Source organism: Triticum aestivum, chromosome 5B (genome assembly GCF_018294505.1).
Source record: "Triticum aestivum cultivar Chinese Spring chromosome 5B, IWGSC CS RefSeq v2.1, whole genome shotgun sequence".
Lineage (NCBI taxonomy): Eukaryota > Viridiplantae > Streptophyta > Magnoliopsida > Poales > Poaceae > Triticum > Triticum aestivum.
This window is the reverse complement of record NC_057807.1, coordinates 627,096,687-627,113,335: the sequence shown is the minus strand read 5'-3', so window position 1 is coordinate 627,113,335 and position 16,649 is coordinate 627,096,687. Positions and strand designations below refer to the sequence as shown.

At 47.8% G+C, this 16,649-nt stretch overlaps 1 long non-coding RNA gene and 1 pseudogene across 2 annotated transcripts; one reads left to right on the top strand and one right to left on the bottom strand.

The window, feature by feature from the left end:
• Positions 1–8,406: 8,406 nt before the first annotated feature.
• LOC123113752 (wall-associated receptor kinase 1-like) lies at positions 8,407–14,550 on the bottom strand (annotated as a pseudogene).
• On the top strand, positions 10,310–11,953 carry LOC123113753 (uncharacterized). Of its 2 annotated transcripts, XR_006456174.1 has the most exons (3): positions 10,310–10,716; positions 11,082–11,473; positions 11,559–11,953. It is a non-coding gene; the product is annotated as an uncharacterized lncRNA (long non-coding RNA). The 2 variants fall into 2 exon arrangements; XR_006456173.1 differs by lacking the exon at positions 10,310–10,716 and having other exon boundaries at positions 10,740–11,473.
• Positions 14,551–16,649: the final 2,099 nt, after the last annotated feature.

Below are 16,649 nucleotides of genomic sequence, written 5' to 3'. Positions count from 1 at the left end.
TCTTGTATGAGTCCTTTTGGCAAGCCTCATTAAGGGAACCGCACCCTTTTAGGACCTCTTTCTACGCAAGGTGAGGACGCAAGAGGAAAAGATGGGCACTGTGGGCCAGTAAAAAAAAGGTTTAACTTCAAGAAAAAAACAGTCACCTAGAAGCTTATATTGCAAGTGGGGGCTTGCATCTACAATTTTATTGCAGGTTAGAGCAGTGAGATTTGGAGAGTCAGTTGAAGCGAAGAAATGATAGTGAGAAAATCATCTGCAGCGACTTTCCATACAAAAACACGAGGAGTGAAATTTGAGGAATCGTTGTGAAATGTTCTTTTTGTAAAATCGATGACAAGTCTGCCTGGACCATGGGCTGCGCACGCAATTCTAGCATACGAATAGCTCGGAATGTACCTAATAAATCATAAAAATTGCACCCTCGCAAAGGTCACTTGCGGTGATTCCCATTTCATCCATTTGCGTCAAAATATCGCTCAATCGCACAAGGACGATGACATGGACCATGCTCCAATAGAGAGAGGTGAGGACGAGCAGTTTTTCATGGTTGCTCTATAGAGATTCTTTCTAGCGTTTTCCTACATTATTGTCCAGATTTTGTGTTCTGCATTATTTTGTTCTTTTCATCGGTTTTTCCTTCTAAAGTTTATTTTATATTTGTTTCCTTAAAAAACATAAATGCTTTGAATTCACGAAATTTGGGAATATATATTCGACTAACAAACATTTTTTAAAATTTGAAACATTTTTACTGTAAACATTATCTAAATTTTCTCGGATTTTTAAAAATTAGTGAACATCTTTAAAATTCACAAATACTTTTAGTTAGAATTTTTTGTGAAATTAATGAATACTTTTAATATACAAGATAATTTTGTAAATTTAATAATCTTTTTGAAAAATTAATGTACAGTAAAAACCTTTTGTTTTTATGTTAAAAATAAAACCAACCAAAAAATCAAGGAAAATAAAAAAACCAAAATAGTAAAGAAAAAGCTTGAACCGGTGGATGAAGTAGTAGCGATCGTGCAACTGGGATGGCTCATCCGCTCATGAAATGTAGCGCGTGTATATTTTGTCGACAATTTGACTCAATAATTCCAGTAGAGGCTCATGTCACTTTCAATCCATAAGGACGATACAGAAAAAACAACGAGGAGCACGAAGGCCACGCGTAGGAACATGGACCATGAGGTGGCCCGGACAGGCCCGCAATGCGGCCCGACGCTTCGAGCGCCGAAGAGGCATGCAACTAGTCTTGGCCATCTCAGGCCCGGCCCTGTCGGCCCACCCAGGCCCGGCCCTAAAATCCAGGGCCTAGGCCTGATGGGCTTTCCCATGGGCTGGGCTTGGGCCTGAGTTTTGAGCCCACCAGTAGGGTCTGGACGGGCTTGGGCTTGGCATATTGGCATTTTAAGGAAGAGGCCCGGCCCACGGTCCTAAGCCCTAAGGGATTTTTAGGGATTTTTACCAGATGGGCCGGGCTTGGGCTTGAAAAGTAGGCCCAGTGATAGGGCCTGGGAGGGCCTAGGCCTCAGTTTTCTGCCATGGGCTTTTTCAGGCCCGGCCCAAGCCCGGCCTGACCCGGCCCATGGCCAGATATACACGCAACTGAGCTCAAGAAGTAGACTGGCCTTGCCTCAAAAAAAAAGAAAAAGTAGACTGGCCGCTGACGAGATGAAGAAACCCAGCCAGCCAACAGATCAAGGAGAGATGGGCTCCTTCATGTCTTATCATTTATTTTTTGTCCATTTGTGTTTAAATGATTCTAGTGTTAGGTTAGCTTTTAATAGATCAACGATGTGCATAGATAATAAATCTTCTATATCTAAATAGTTACCACATTAATATCTCTTTCTCCTAACATGCAAGTAAGCCATCTCAACATGCACATGGGAAAAGACACACGTCAACATGCAAGCATGGATGAGAATTTTCATTTTATTATGTTATTTATATATTTAATACGAAGTACATATTTTACAATTATACAACAAATCATATGTATTTTTAATTTAATTTTTTATATTATTAATCCAAATATTCATGTTTCCTACAACCAAACCTCAATGAATTACGTTGCAAACATTTCCGCAACATAATGAGGGCATCATCTGGTTCGCTTTAATTAGTTGTCGTGGCTTTGGTTCGAATTTGAACAAAAGTCACGACACTTATTTTGGGACGGAGTGTATATATTAAAGTTACATGAAAGAAAAAAAAATTAAAGACACCCAAGAAATTCCATAAAAGCAAAACAAACATCCTTTTTACTGAACACACATATGTAGGTTAAGAACCATCCCATGTGAAAGGACATTTATCCCCTGAGTGGATTTTGGTAAGGTAAACAATTAGTTACTAATATGTGCAATTAGTTAAAAATTCGGGGGAAATCTCGATTCATTGAGAACAAGCAATCACATCACGACATAAATTTGTTAACAAGGTTCACCGACATCGGCTACGTCTCTCAGGACGCCCCTACCTATTTCCTAAATCGACAAAGTACAACATCGACAACCCACCGAGACTATCAAACAACGTATTCGACACCCGCCAAAACCAATTCAGACAACCTTGTCCCTCGTGTTCCCTCTTTACCCTACCAACTTATGTATAGCCTGGTGTGCGCGTTGTAGTCGTTTCCAATCAAATATCTCGGACTACCCCTGTTTTCGCAGTTCTGTCGCACATCGAGCTTCATCCCTTGATTGACCGTGTCGCCAGTCATATCCGACGTGGAAGGCGACACTGCTTAAGCATGGCGGCATGCTGATTTTGGTCAACTCCATTCTCACAGCCACGGCGGTTTACTACATGCTCTCACCTGACCTCCCTCCCTAGGTAATCAAGTGCCAAGACAAGTTGCGACTATTGTTCTTCTGGCGCAGGCAATAGGAGGCCAATGGACGCAGTTGCTTGTGGCATGGAACAAGGTATGTGCACCCAAGGAGTTCGGTGGCCTAGGGTGCACACTCTTCATTTGATGGCGCTGGTTTGAGGCTTTGAGCGCATGGCCTCTGACAAAACGTGGGTGGACATCGACTTCGCCATTCCATTCGAGGGGGAGGAGATTTTCAAAGCGGGTCTTTGGTGCTCTCTGGCTGACGACAGAGATATGTTTTTTGGTCCGATAGGTGGCTGGACGGATTAGGAATGGAGCAACTTTCCTCTGATCTTCTGAAATTTGTGAACAAGAACACACCACGCCACCTCTGTGTGGTAGAGGCGTTGAACGATGACCTTTGGGTTCGTGACATTGGCGATGCGCCCTCCATTTCGGCGATCACTTAGTTTCTACAGCTTTGGGCCACCGTAAGGCAGGTTTATCTGGTTATATATATAAAGCGGGGGCGAAAGCTTGTTTCGAGGAGGAGGTTCAGCTGACTACCGTGCCAGACGACGTCTCATGGAGTTGGAGGCTTCCGTTAGATGGGAAGTACAGAGCGAGTTCTACGTACTAGGCCATGTTCCTAGGCTGGGTCTTCCCTCCCTGCGCGGCGGAGCTTTGGCATTCTTGGGCAGTCTTGGACATCAAGGTATTTTTTTGGCTGGCACTTAGAGATGGGTAGTGGAGGCTGGTCGCCTCGCACACCGTCAACTGCAACATCGGGACCGCTGCATTCGGTTCGCCATGCTTCTCCCTTGGCGGCTCCACAGATTCACCTGATGACTCCAATGAAGCTTCAAGACTGGTGGCTGCAGGTACAAGGACATTTCTAACTGATCCCAAATAAATAGTGGAGTATCCGGTGAAGTAAACTCTTAGTGAAGTAAATTTACTCCAAAGTTTTGGCAAAACCTAACCAATCTCCTATATTAACAGAGTAAAAAAACCATTTGCATTTCATTTTCGGCCATCGAAACACATTTCTTTGCTTTGTTTCTATTCAACGATATTTTGATACATTGGAGTACATAATTCACCAATTCTTTGCTACGAGAGAAGACCAAAGAAAACAGAAACCATAATTAGACATTTTAAAAGATATCCAATCTCTATGTCTTCATTATTGATTCGCGGCTTCTTGAGCTTGCACACTTTTTTCTTCTTCGATTCTAAAGAAATAGACGTTGCTTCGCATCTAATCTCATCTCTACACTCTATTCTAGCAGTAATGAGTACCGCACATCTATCAATTTTCGTGCTATCGTATTCTTCTTTCCAATACCAAAACTTGCATCCATCCTACACACAAGTTTCAGCAAACAATGAGCTACCGAAATTGGCCGTATCCGGTGAACAATCGAATCAAAAGAAGCACATACCCCATTACTTTTGCACTTGAACTACACTCATTCGGAATGCCGCGGCGTGGTAGAAACTCGGTGCACCACCTGCCGCGGGCAGTCGTCGCACTGTATGACCGGCAACTGCGAGCCGGCGAGCCAGTAAGACCAGGCGTGTCTTCACCGACGAACCGCTGACAGGAGAGATTCGAGTGTCTAGAAGAGGAGCCGATACCTGCATGCGGCGCGGAGGCATTGCTGGGGCTGTGCGATCCGATTCCCGACCAATCCATGGCAAGGCGCAGTCGCCTGCCGCCAAACCCGGCGGCAACAGCAGCAGCCGCAGATCCATCGGTTCTATGCCGGCAACGGGAAGAGGAGGCACAAATCCAAGTGGTCGAGGATAGTGGCGGAGCCTACAGAGCATCCACAACGACGTGCCAGTGCCGGCGGCGATAGGAGGGGCGGCGCTGGCACATGTGCGGCGCGGACAGGCAGTGGAGGAGAGACGCGAGTTTTACTCAGCCGCAAAACAGTGGAGTAAATATAGAAAAATTCGCCGCGGCTGAGTATAATTTCTACTCCCTTGACGGATTGGGGATCGGCTAGGTAATAGTTAAAGAAATAAAATTGAATTTTTACTTCTCTAACCGGTTATAGAGGATCGGTTAGAAATGCACTAACATCATGGTAAAGAATGGCGCTCAATTCCTTGATCTCGGTGACCGTCGGGTTCATCTGGCTACGAATACCGACGGAGGTAGTTAGGCGTGCCAGTGCGGAGTTTGTGTTTGTGGAAGTGTGCGCGGTCAAGCGGAGACCACAACGAGTGAATGCCCTGTGGGGCGAAGTAGTTTGTTCTGGTGCGTGTGTGAGGTGTGAACTTTGGACTCGACGCTCAGCCGGCTCTCGAGAGGCACCATGACACTACGTCCACATGTTGAGTCCGAAGCCCTATCGTTCCACCCGTGACATACCGTACTGAAGACTTTTTCGGCCAAAATCTGACCACCTTGTGTTCTCTTCTCACCCACTGCTGCGCCGACCTTCCGATCTCATGTAACCTCCAGCGATTTCCATGTTGACAAACATGCATGAGGACGTACTTGGTCCAAGATTCCGGTGTTGAAGGGCTAACGATTCCGGCTCCATGACTAGTAGTCTTTTTTTTGTTAAACTGCACAACTGTTGGTCTGTAGCTGCATCTTAGGGCGTGTTTGATTGCAGTTTGCAACAGTAGTTGCATTGCATGTCCATCTCTAGTCAGCCTGGTTGCTAAAAAACAGCCTCATATGCAGCTGATGCAACATGTTTGTTTGCTTGCATCGCATCGAAAGGCACTTACCTCCCTGCTGTTTGGTTGCCTGCATTTGTGCTTAGGGTGTGAGCAGATGCAAACTTCAGCTGTTTGGTTGCAAACAGCATTTGTGTTCTCCTCACTCCATTCAAATATGGTGGCCTTACCACCACACATGATCAACACAACAGCAACAGCACAACAGCAAGATCAAACACAGCAAACTGAACACAGCAAGCAAGCAAATGACAGCAAACTATTTAACTAGATAGCATAAGTCCAGATTAAGAGAAGGGGCATCCTCCTTCCCTGTTGTGCCAGGGTGCTGCTCCTGGCAAAAATATGAAAAAGTTCCCAGCACAAGTCTCGATCGCCACACACCCTAAAAGTTCTCCACTAACACCTGACTTAACTTAACTACATAGCCTACTCGGTGCCACCAAGGCAGTTGTTCCTGCTGCAATGATACTTGCACATCACCGACGAGTCGTGGTTGTAGATCTGAACCTTCAGTCCCAGACCGGAGATGCGCACAACGACGAGGTCTCCGAGGACGATGCGACGGCGGCGGCAGAAGTAGTTCCACCCCCGGCCAAGCACCATGTGGCCCTCGAAGTTCTGGACCTGCACCCAGAACACACACCGCTTGTTGGCCGAGAGCCTGACCACGCGCGGGAGGCGCTTGATCACCAGCCAGGTGTTCATCACCTCCACGAACTTGGGAGGGACGACGAGCATGGCGAGGTCCTCGTTGTCCTTGATCTGCTGGTAGAATCTCATCGGCTCCCTGGCTCCCTCATCGTGGCCCTGCCTCGGAGATCGTCCCCTTGAACGAGGCACACTCATGAAGGCGATCCTGCCAGGCAGGTCCACCGTCCCGAGCCACCTGTTCGTGGGGATGAAATCCTCGGCGCGCTCAGCTCCGGCCACGACCTGAGCTCCTCCACCCGCCACATCCTAGTCAGTCTTCAATATCTTGTGAGGCAACATGAGAAGTATTAGTATCAAACAAAGCAAGCAAGCAAACAAGCAAGCAAGCAAATGCCAATGATCAGTGGCACTAATCAGTGGCACTTGCCCAACAGCAAGTGCCACCGATTAGTGCCACTGGTCAGCGTTGAATGCTAGAATGCCCAATAGCAAGTGCCACTGATCAGTGGCATGTGCTCATGGCCAAATGGCAATGATCAGTGGCACTTGGTGTTGGGCAAGAGCACTAATCGACTTGCTGTAGTGCAAATGGCACTGGTCAATGACACTGATCAGTAACTTGCCCAATAGCACAGCCATGACACTGATCAGTGACTTGCCCAATAGCAAGTGCCATTGATAAGTGTCATTTTTTCCAACAGCAAGTGTCATTGATAAATGGAATCTGTCTAGAGGCAAATGCCACTTATCAATGACACTTGCTGTTGGGCAAGTCACTGATCTGTGGCATCTTCTTTGCTGCAGCTGGCACTGATCACTGCACTACCTAAACAAGGAAACATCCTAAAATAGCAACAGCAAGTGACAATTGCACCCATGTGCAGCCATGCAGATTTGGGACCATCCTAAAATGGTCCTACTACATGCACGTATAACATCCACTCATGTCACAAACCCTAGCTTCAACATGCAACATGAAACAAGGACATGATCCTAACATGAACATGCCATCAGTCAACATGATGCTAGCGTTCATCACTCAACATGAACATGATTCGAGCATGAACACAACTACTAGCATGTAGCACAAATCTAGCATGTAGTAGGACTCGAACTAGCATGATTCTAGGATTCTAGCATGAACATGAATCTAGCATGTAACACATCTACTAGCATTCTAGCATGAACACAAGCAATAGCACACGCACTGTACAAAACAAGAACAGATCAATCCGATTGGATTCGATTGGGATCGCATCAAATCGGATCTGCTAGAATCCTATCAATCCTAGCACATGCCTAATACATTAACCGCTAATCTACATCTAGGAGCAAGATTGGAGGGGATTTGACTCGCCGGAGCACGTGCAGCCACGGTGAACCGAGGCCGGGGTGAAAACCCCGGCGGGAACGATAGAGGTGGCGGAGCAGAGGACGAGCCGGCCCCGGCGACGGCCTGCGGCATCGGCCCCGTGCTCAACGCCACGCCGGAGGTCGAGAAGGACGGCCCGCCGACCAGAGAAAACCCTTGGACGGGGGTCAAGAAAACCCCCAAGACCAATGGTGTCCCGAGAAGGGGCGGCTCCCTCGACGGCGCCGGTGCCGAGCCCAGAACCATGAGGTCCGGAATCGGCGGTGGAGCAGGAGTGGTCGGCACCGTATTGGCCGACGCTCGTGGACGAGGCCGACAGCAGATAGGGGACGGCGCCTGCAGCGCCGACACCAGGTCGCGGCCCGAGTTCTGGAGCCCGGCCAGCCAGCGCTCCTGGATGCTGGCCATGCGCTGGTCGACCGGGGTCAGAGGGCGGCGCGGCGGTGGGTGTGGCGGAGCCATCGGAGGAGAGGAGAGGAGAAGGAGCGGCGGTGAGGGAGAGAGGGAGCGGTGGGAACAGTGCGCGTGGGGCGGTGACAGAAGAGTGGGGGGGGCAGTTATGAGGCGTCCCATCTGTCTCCCGCGCTGCCCGAGGCGTCCAACCCCTTCGCACGCGTGGCCGCGCCGAGCCAGGCTCGCGAGAAACTGACGATTCGGCAGTTCCCGCCGGGCCAGGCTGCGGCCTGCTTTAAGGTCCGTGCGGGCTGCAAACCGCATGCAGCCCAGGCAACCAAACAGGCCACGCACATCCCGCGCGGGCCTGGTTGGACTGCATGCGGGCAACCGAACACACCCTTAACAGTCACGGTCAGCCAGAACTAGCTTCAACAAGATATATACGCTGGTTCATCCAAGCACATGGGGAAATTTGCTAATTATACGCTAATGTGAAGATGATTGCTCCTTTGTATGTGGAAGACATACAATTGCAAACACGGATACATGGTGACACAACGAGTGAGTTACAACCAAGTAGACATTTTATTCGAACTAATTGACACGTTTCCCATATGTATCAGTAATATTTGCTCAAAATAGCAACATAAAAAAATGTTATCCCAAACATATATGTTCACTCAGCGTCCAAGAACTGACGATCTACGAGACTTGTTCAGTATTAGAAGGCGGTGTGCTATATCTGTCATCGCTGGTCTTTGTTCCACGTCAAGGTTGAGACACTCGACTGCCATCCCTGCCAGATTTTGAAGAAGCTCCAAGTCTTCTGCTGCCGCAATTTCATTGTCAAACAACTCGGTTATTCTGTTCTCGTTGTTGTGAACTTCGAGGAAGCTCTTTACTAAGTTATTATTGTCAGAATGTGTGGCCTTCTTCCTGCTAATAAGCTCCAACAACACCACTCCGAAGCTATAGACATCACTCTTTTCAGTTAGCAGGCCTGACCGTAGATATATTGGATTCATATAGCTCATGTCACCGATGACTTTTCCGGTGTGTTCTTTGTCTCCCGCAATCAACCTTGATATGCCAAAGTCCGAGATCTTGGGGACAAACTTATCATCCAAAAGTATATTTGCTGGTTTAACATCACCGTGTAGGATTTTGGTGTTTGTTTTTGAAAGCATGTAAGCAAGACCATCTGCTGATTCTACAGCAATACTTAAACGTATATCCAAGTTTAGAGGCTTCTTGTCTTTGCTGTGAAGAATGTCATCCAGGCTACCACCAGAGAGAAATTCGTATACTAGCAATGGGGTACCAACCTCGAGGCAACAACCTATGAGCCTAACAATATTCTTGTGGATGACTTGAGATTGGATGATGACTTCATTTGCAAATTGGTCATTTTCCAGCAGACTACCACTAATCGGTTGCTTCACTGCAACTTGTTCTTTACCAAGAGTGCCCTTGTAAACTACACCGAAGCCACCTCTTCCAATAAGATTGCTTTCCTTTAAAATTGGCACGAGCTCCTCCTTTTTGAAAATTTTAATATTTTTTGCTCTCTCTAGTGTAGGTCCACCATTCTTTTCATAGAACTCCCTGGTCTTCCTTCTCTCTTTGCGGAGAAGAACTAGAAATGATATAACTGCTATGATAGAAATACCACCAATGATACCTACATGGCAAAGTATCCTACTAAAAAGTTTGCAACAAATGATATTGCATAAAAGATAATAAATTACTGATTCAACAAGTTATTTAGAATTTGACTTAAAAGCAGAAGTACTAGTGAATAGTTTAACAATAGAAAGAAAGGGGAGGGACTTTGACTTGTCCTCTTCAAGTCAGCGACCCTCACAAAGTAGGCCATATATATGTACTCTGTCTCGGGGAATTGGATTTCTATACCAAGCGGAAGTATTTGTATGTGGAGTTGTGGACCTTTGTTGGTTGCATCCTTGTACGTTTACCGCAAGGTGGATCGAGAAATTGAGAAAATGCATAAATGGATGAGTAGGAATTGAGCAAAATGCACCAAGGAAGAAAATAGTGTTGGATCCAATGTGAATGTTGGGCAGATTCAAGCTTACTAAGCTAGTCTCTACGTTGGTATAGATTCATAACTTTTACTAAGAGAGAAATACTACTATAGATCATATTAGTCAAAGGCATATGATATGTTGGAAACCATGCCAATTTCTTGATCCTAGCAAGTCCTTTGGACTGGCATTGAAGTGGAAATGTGGAATACACAGACAAAAAAAAGGAAAAGAAGTGGACCACGCAAGCTCACACAGGGTAACCGGCCCCATTATTTGGTCAAGGATGACGGGGGAAAGTATCCTATACTCCAATGGATTGGGTGCTCCGGCTGCACCGTACGCAGCTCATCCATCAGATACAGAATACAAGGTTAGGATGAAACCCGAACGCCCCGCTCTTAGAATTTTGCCAAAAGGCGCCCCACATAAGCACAAAATAGCAGTAATGCCCCCGTTACTTAGGTGTGCCACAGTTTGGAACAGAAAGAACAAAAAGCATCAGGGGCCTGGCGGCGGATCTCGCCGTGGGCTGCGCTGCCACACCGGTGGAACAAGCTCGCTGCAGTACGGACGTACTCTGCTCCGACGTCCAGCGGGAAACTCGCCCCACCTCTGCCCCGCCATTATCCACCTCGACGCAACCCCCTCCACAGCCACACACTCCTGCCTAGATCCGCCATCTACCGACGCCGGAGAAGAGAACTCCGAGCCTTCAGGTATTCTTTTAGATGTTACGAATTTGTGTTACTATTATGTGTTTTGGATCTAATCCTTTGTTCCCTTTATACTGATTTTTGGAGTTGTAGCCAATCGTATCTTGAGTAGATATCTTTCTGTATCTTGGCGCGGCAAACTTAGTCAGAGAAATTGCTATATTTTGCTTAGACTGCATATTCTAGCAATTATGTATAGTAAAAATTTCAGAAACTTATGGCCTGGTAGTGTACATGAGTGAAGTAATTTTATCTACTTGTTCAAGTCCTGAACATGAAGTGCTTGTTGGCACAAGTTGTGATATTCTGCTTGAAGGCACAGCCGCACAAGACTGAGATTCATTAACACTTGCAATATGTTCCTACAGGTGTGATAAAATGGCATTTTATTCCTACAGATCTCACTTTGTGGTGATATCATGCTATGTGTCCATGGCAAAAAGGCTATGCTAAATTATGCTGCTGTACTCAAGACCATTTTCACAAGCACTCCTTTTCTTTTCCTTAGTTCATCTAAATGCCAATGCATTCCATATACATTATCATTCTTCGCTACTTTAGCATGGGATTATTGTTTTCTTAGACTTCGATGTGCTACAGCTCTCATGACAATCTAACTCTTAGTTGTTGCTGGATGTAATATCTAAAAATTATTTCTGCACGGAGCATGGAAGGATGGAGTCAATGGCAAGCATTGCTTCAAGTGTCGGATCATCTACAATGAATGGGACCTGAAGATGATGCCAACAACTTTTCCATGGTATTTATTTGTCATATTACGCCAGAATTTAAATAGTATGTCTTTCATCAGCTTTTAGTAATGCACTTTGTTTTCTTCTTTGCAGAGCAAGCAGTATCCAAAAAGTTTGAAGATAGATTATTCTATTTACTAAGTTGGCAATGGTAGCTCAAATGGTGTGTTTATATTTTGATCCTCTTTGATTAAAACATATTCAGAATTTGGAAGTCTTCGACTAAAACTTGTTTATTAGTAGCATCTAGATTTACAGCCCATGGGAGCGGACATTAGTTGGTGCAGTATATGTGTACCTGCTATACCTGGTTTATTAGTAACATCTAGATTTGATTGTTGAAGTATGTGGTTGATGGTAGAATTATGTGTAATGTCATGAGCCCGATTCAGAAAGCATTCACGACATATTATTGCTGTAATATTAACTTCGCAATGTCAAGATGGATTAAAAAGGTGGTGGAATGCCAATGAATGATTGTTGATTGATCCTTTTGCAGTTTGACGTGTGTGTTTCATACACCCGACACTATAGTCTTCTCATTTGTCATGCAGGTTTCACCAATTAAAATCATGGTTAAATTCTTCTTTTACTTCAAATTAGTCGCACCTTGTTAAATCACTAAACATTTTGTTTTCATAATGTGCACTTCCTATGGAACATATGTTTCCTTTTGTATATCAGTTTGGAAATTTCATGCTGCTATCTGTACCATATTTATATGTAATGGACGATTGTAAAAGCTTCTTGGAGCTCCCGTGTCTCCTTCTGGAGTTTTAGGGTTTTTTTTTTTGGACATCAGTTTAAGGTTTTTGAATGTTTAGGACAACCAAATAGTGCCTTCCCAGCAGCCAGTGACAATTTTTTGTACACGCTCCTGCTCATATTGGAGCTGAGCTTTGGAACCATTTATATTGGAAAGCTAGCTAACAAAGGAGTAGCTGAAGAAATGCTGGATATTATGAACAAAGCTAATGTGTCATGGTGATGCAAAGCTTTCTACATTAAGGTCCTTATAAAACTTTTCTATCTCTCTACACTGGAACATATGTTTTCATTTGTTTGGAGACAAAGTGAGCGCACATGTTGGCTAGAAATTATACATTCAGTTTATATTAATATATACTCCTTGCATAAATCACTTGTGCAAATTTTGCTCCAGAAAATGCTTGGAAACGAAACCTGTTCCAGAGATGCTCAGTCTTCTACTTACACTAGAACATGTCGACGGCCCAGGCACACCCCGAGCTGCCGAAACAGCATAGTTGTGTTTTTCTGTTCCAAACTGGAAGCAGCACATCCTGGAAACGTTCAGCTATTCTGTACTTACATGGGGTCCTTTTCGCAAAACTTCATAGGTGGGGAGTTTGGGCTCCATCGTGTCCCTGTATTCTGTATCTAGCGACTCTGCTGCGTACGGTGCAGCCGGAGCACAGAATTCACTGGAGTACAGGATACATTCCCAGGATGACGGCTCGTGTCTGGGCCTGTCTGTCTTGAGCGTTCGTACGCGCAAATGAGCAGGGGTCGTGTACGTAGATGTCCATGTACCCCATTTCGACTTATTATTTACCTCTCTTTTCAGACTTCATTTTAGAATTAACATGGCATCCTATATATGAACATTCATCCTATCCTATACTTTTATTAATTAAGTACATGTCAGTAGTATGAAAATTAGCAGCATATGTATTAGCAGTTGAAGTGGTACTTACCCACAATCGCCTTGGCTACCAGGGGAAATTTCTCAACACACTGTCCTAATTTCCCATCGCCTCTCATTCCTGGCTTGCATGGACAATCATATCCTCCCAACCTGTTCTTGCATATGCCTTTGCTCGAGCAGTAGTATAGATCGGGGAACTTGCACTCATCGATGTCTTGAGAAGATAAAATTAAGGGTATGAAATTAATTAAGCTTGAGTTAGTTAATTAGTCGCCTAAGACAGGATGGAGTGTGCTACTGCTACTAGTAGGTCAACGAATTGTTAACTTGATTGAGACAGTACCTCGGCATCCATCGGCGATGTACGGGTTGCCCTCGTAGTGCTCCGAGCATTTGCACACGTAGCTGAGTGCATAACCCGAGAGGCCGACTGTGGCGTTGACACAGTAGCTGTTGCTGCTGGCGCACGCGTAATCCGGAGGTGGCCGCTGGCCTTTCGCCGGGCACGAGGCGTTCCCGACGATGGCGAAGTCGAGCACCACGGGGAACGTCTCCATCAGCAGCGTGTCGCCGTACAGGTCCGGCGTGGAGAAGACGTAGCGCGACTTCTCGACCACCATGGCGTAGGAGCACGGGCTGGACCTCCACAGGGCGTTCTCGTTCGGGACCACGAGCCCCGGCTCGACGCTGCCGTACTCCGGCACCGGGGGCAGGGCGGCCTCGCAGCAGCCCTGCCCCGCGCACGACCCGTTCCTCGCCGCGAGCTCCCGCTCCGTGCCAGTGCGGCAGACGGGCGTGGTCGAGCCGTCCATGACGACGTCGACCCTCCAGCCCACGCCGACGACGACGTTGAGCGTCTGCGAGACTGCGACACGGCGAACGGCCCCTCCGTGATGCCGAGCGTCATGGCCTGGGTTTGGAACCTGTACTGGGTGCTGTTGGTGCTGCAGCCGGACGTGATGGGGCCGTACGCCCGCGCCTGGCTCCTGTCGGCTGACATGTCCACGAGCTCCACTGGAAAATACGAGGTGTTGTACCCCAGATAGGCGGCGGCGTCGGAGGCCGCCGAGGCGTCGCTGTCTGTGACCGTGATGCGGTTGGTATCGGTGTCGGCGAGGAACGCTCGAGGGGGGTCGACGGAGTGGTCGCAGGTGACCTGGAAGCCCTCGCGGAAGCAGCCGGGCATCAGGCCGAAGGGGAACGGGATGCTCATGTTGCCGCACTTGTCAGGGCAGCCCGGACGTGTGATCGGCAGCTGCTCATCTAGTTCAACCCCGGCCATGGCTGCTGCGCCTGCAAGAATGAGTACAAGCTGGACTGTCAGTGGCAGCAGCCTGGATTGCGAGGGCGTGGGCATGTTCCTGCGCGCGATCTTTCTTTCTCTTTTCTTTTTGGCTAGCTTGGATGCTCTGCGGTTTGCGCACCATGTGTTATATAAAATCAGAAGTCAACAGCGAGTCAACTGAGCTTCGTCGCCACGGACTTAACGCGTTTCCACGTTTTTTTTGAAAAAAGATCCATTTTATTAGCTTAAAATAAAGTATCATGAGAATACAAACATGATAAACACACATCCGTCCTCTACATAGTCAGGATGCACACAGTCAACATCAACACATAAAAAACACACATGCAAATAGCAAAGTCATATAATACCAAAGCTACGCATGGACGAGACGAAATAAAATCCAAAGTGATCGGATCGGTAAACTACATGAAAGACCATATTCGCACAAATTATCTCAAGACCCCATATGGACAATGAGGTTCTTCAACAACAACGCCTTTAGGAAGTGAGCGACGCTCAATCGCCGCCGTCACCGGATCCGAGCGGTCATGAACTCATGGCCAGAATCTAGGTTTTCACCTTGAAAAATCAGTCCGAGCAATGCCTTCAACAAGGTAAGAGCATCTCTAGCAGATCCCGTATAATTGCCGGAACCGTAAAATTCCGGCGATTATACGGGTTTGGGCCGTTTTGTCTGCCAGAACAGACACCGTAAACGCAACCCGGCCCGTAAAACTTTTGCGGTGGCCCGGAAACGCGCCCCCTCGACCAGTATATGTCCGGGTTCGACTGCTAGACATGGGCCCGAACCCTATCCCTCTGCCGCCGCGAAAATCCCCAATCCCTCACCGCTGGTTCCTCAGATCCGCCGCTGGTGCCTCAGATTCGCCGCTCGCGCCTCCAATCTGCTGCCCGCGATGGCCAACTCCGCCCATCGTGACAACGATGACCCTGAGTGGGCGCGTTGCGTCAGATCCGACGTGGCGCGGAAGCGCGCCGCCTTGCGATACACACGCCACGGGGCCGGAGGGACGTGCCGGTGGCGTCGTCGGGCCGGAGGACTTCCTCCCCCGGCAAAGGCGGACGCCATTTTGCCCGCTTTGCTAGCATGTAGTGCTGGGGAGGAGGAAGCGGAGCGGCAACGCCGTCCGAGGGACGACGAGATCGGCACCGTGCTCTACGAGCAGGGAGTCGCGTCGGCCCTCGCGTTCGGCGACAAGAAGCAGGAGCGAATCTTCGTCGACCTCACCTCTGACGATGACTCCGGTTGAGCGCTGCCGCTGGTCGGATACCGCACGAGCTCCGGTGAGCTCCATTTTGTCTAGTGCTACGGTAGCATAGCTCCGGCGAGCTTTTATGTAAATATATCTATGTTGTGTACGGATGATCTGCCCCTATGTGAAGAATGATCTATGCTCCGGCGAATTTTTGAGTAAAATTTCTCGCGCGAAACATGTTTTATAAATTTTACGGTTTTGGATATAGCTTCTAATCTGCCGTGGCGATTTTGAGCCCGTATAGAATGCTGTAACGACATATAAACATTTCCATTGCCATACTTTAGATCTGGACTTTCACCTCTGGGCTCGATACTGGGTACTCAAGAAGCACCACCATCGATGTCACAAATGTACTGTCACCACCACTATTCCACGATCCCCGCAGCTATATGTGATGCACCGTGCACGACTATTTCTCCGCGTCAAGCCGCCATCCATAGTTCGCAGCTCCTCGCCCAAGTCAACCATCGGATCTGGAGATATGAACTCCCCGAAGATCTTTCGATGTACACCGTCGCGGTGGAGCCACAGGAGGTCGCCGCACCAACACAGTCCGCATCCGCCATCGCCAGGCTGACCAAGATCTAGATCACCGTCACCGACCGAGGTACCGTGCGCCGACATGGAGAGACAAGCCACCATGCTAGGCCCGGCCCAAGTGTCGCAGGAGGTCACACACATCGCAGGAAACGCCTGGTTGCAGCGGCACCCCAGCCAGCGCCCACCCATGCATGCATGAACCACCCCCCCCGTCACAGTCTGAAACCAGACGCTAGGGACCGCTGCAAACCGCGTCCAGCCAGCCGCTGAGCCCCGCCGTCGACCACAGTGACCTCGCGTCCAAGCGCACGCCAATGCGCCGCCTGTCTCCGTGCCCATCAGATCCGGGTTGCCTCCGCGAGAGGAAACCCCATGCCGCTGTGGGCCGCACGAGCTTCGCTCCATGATGT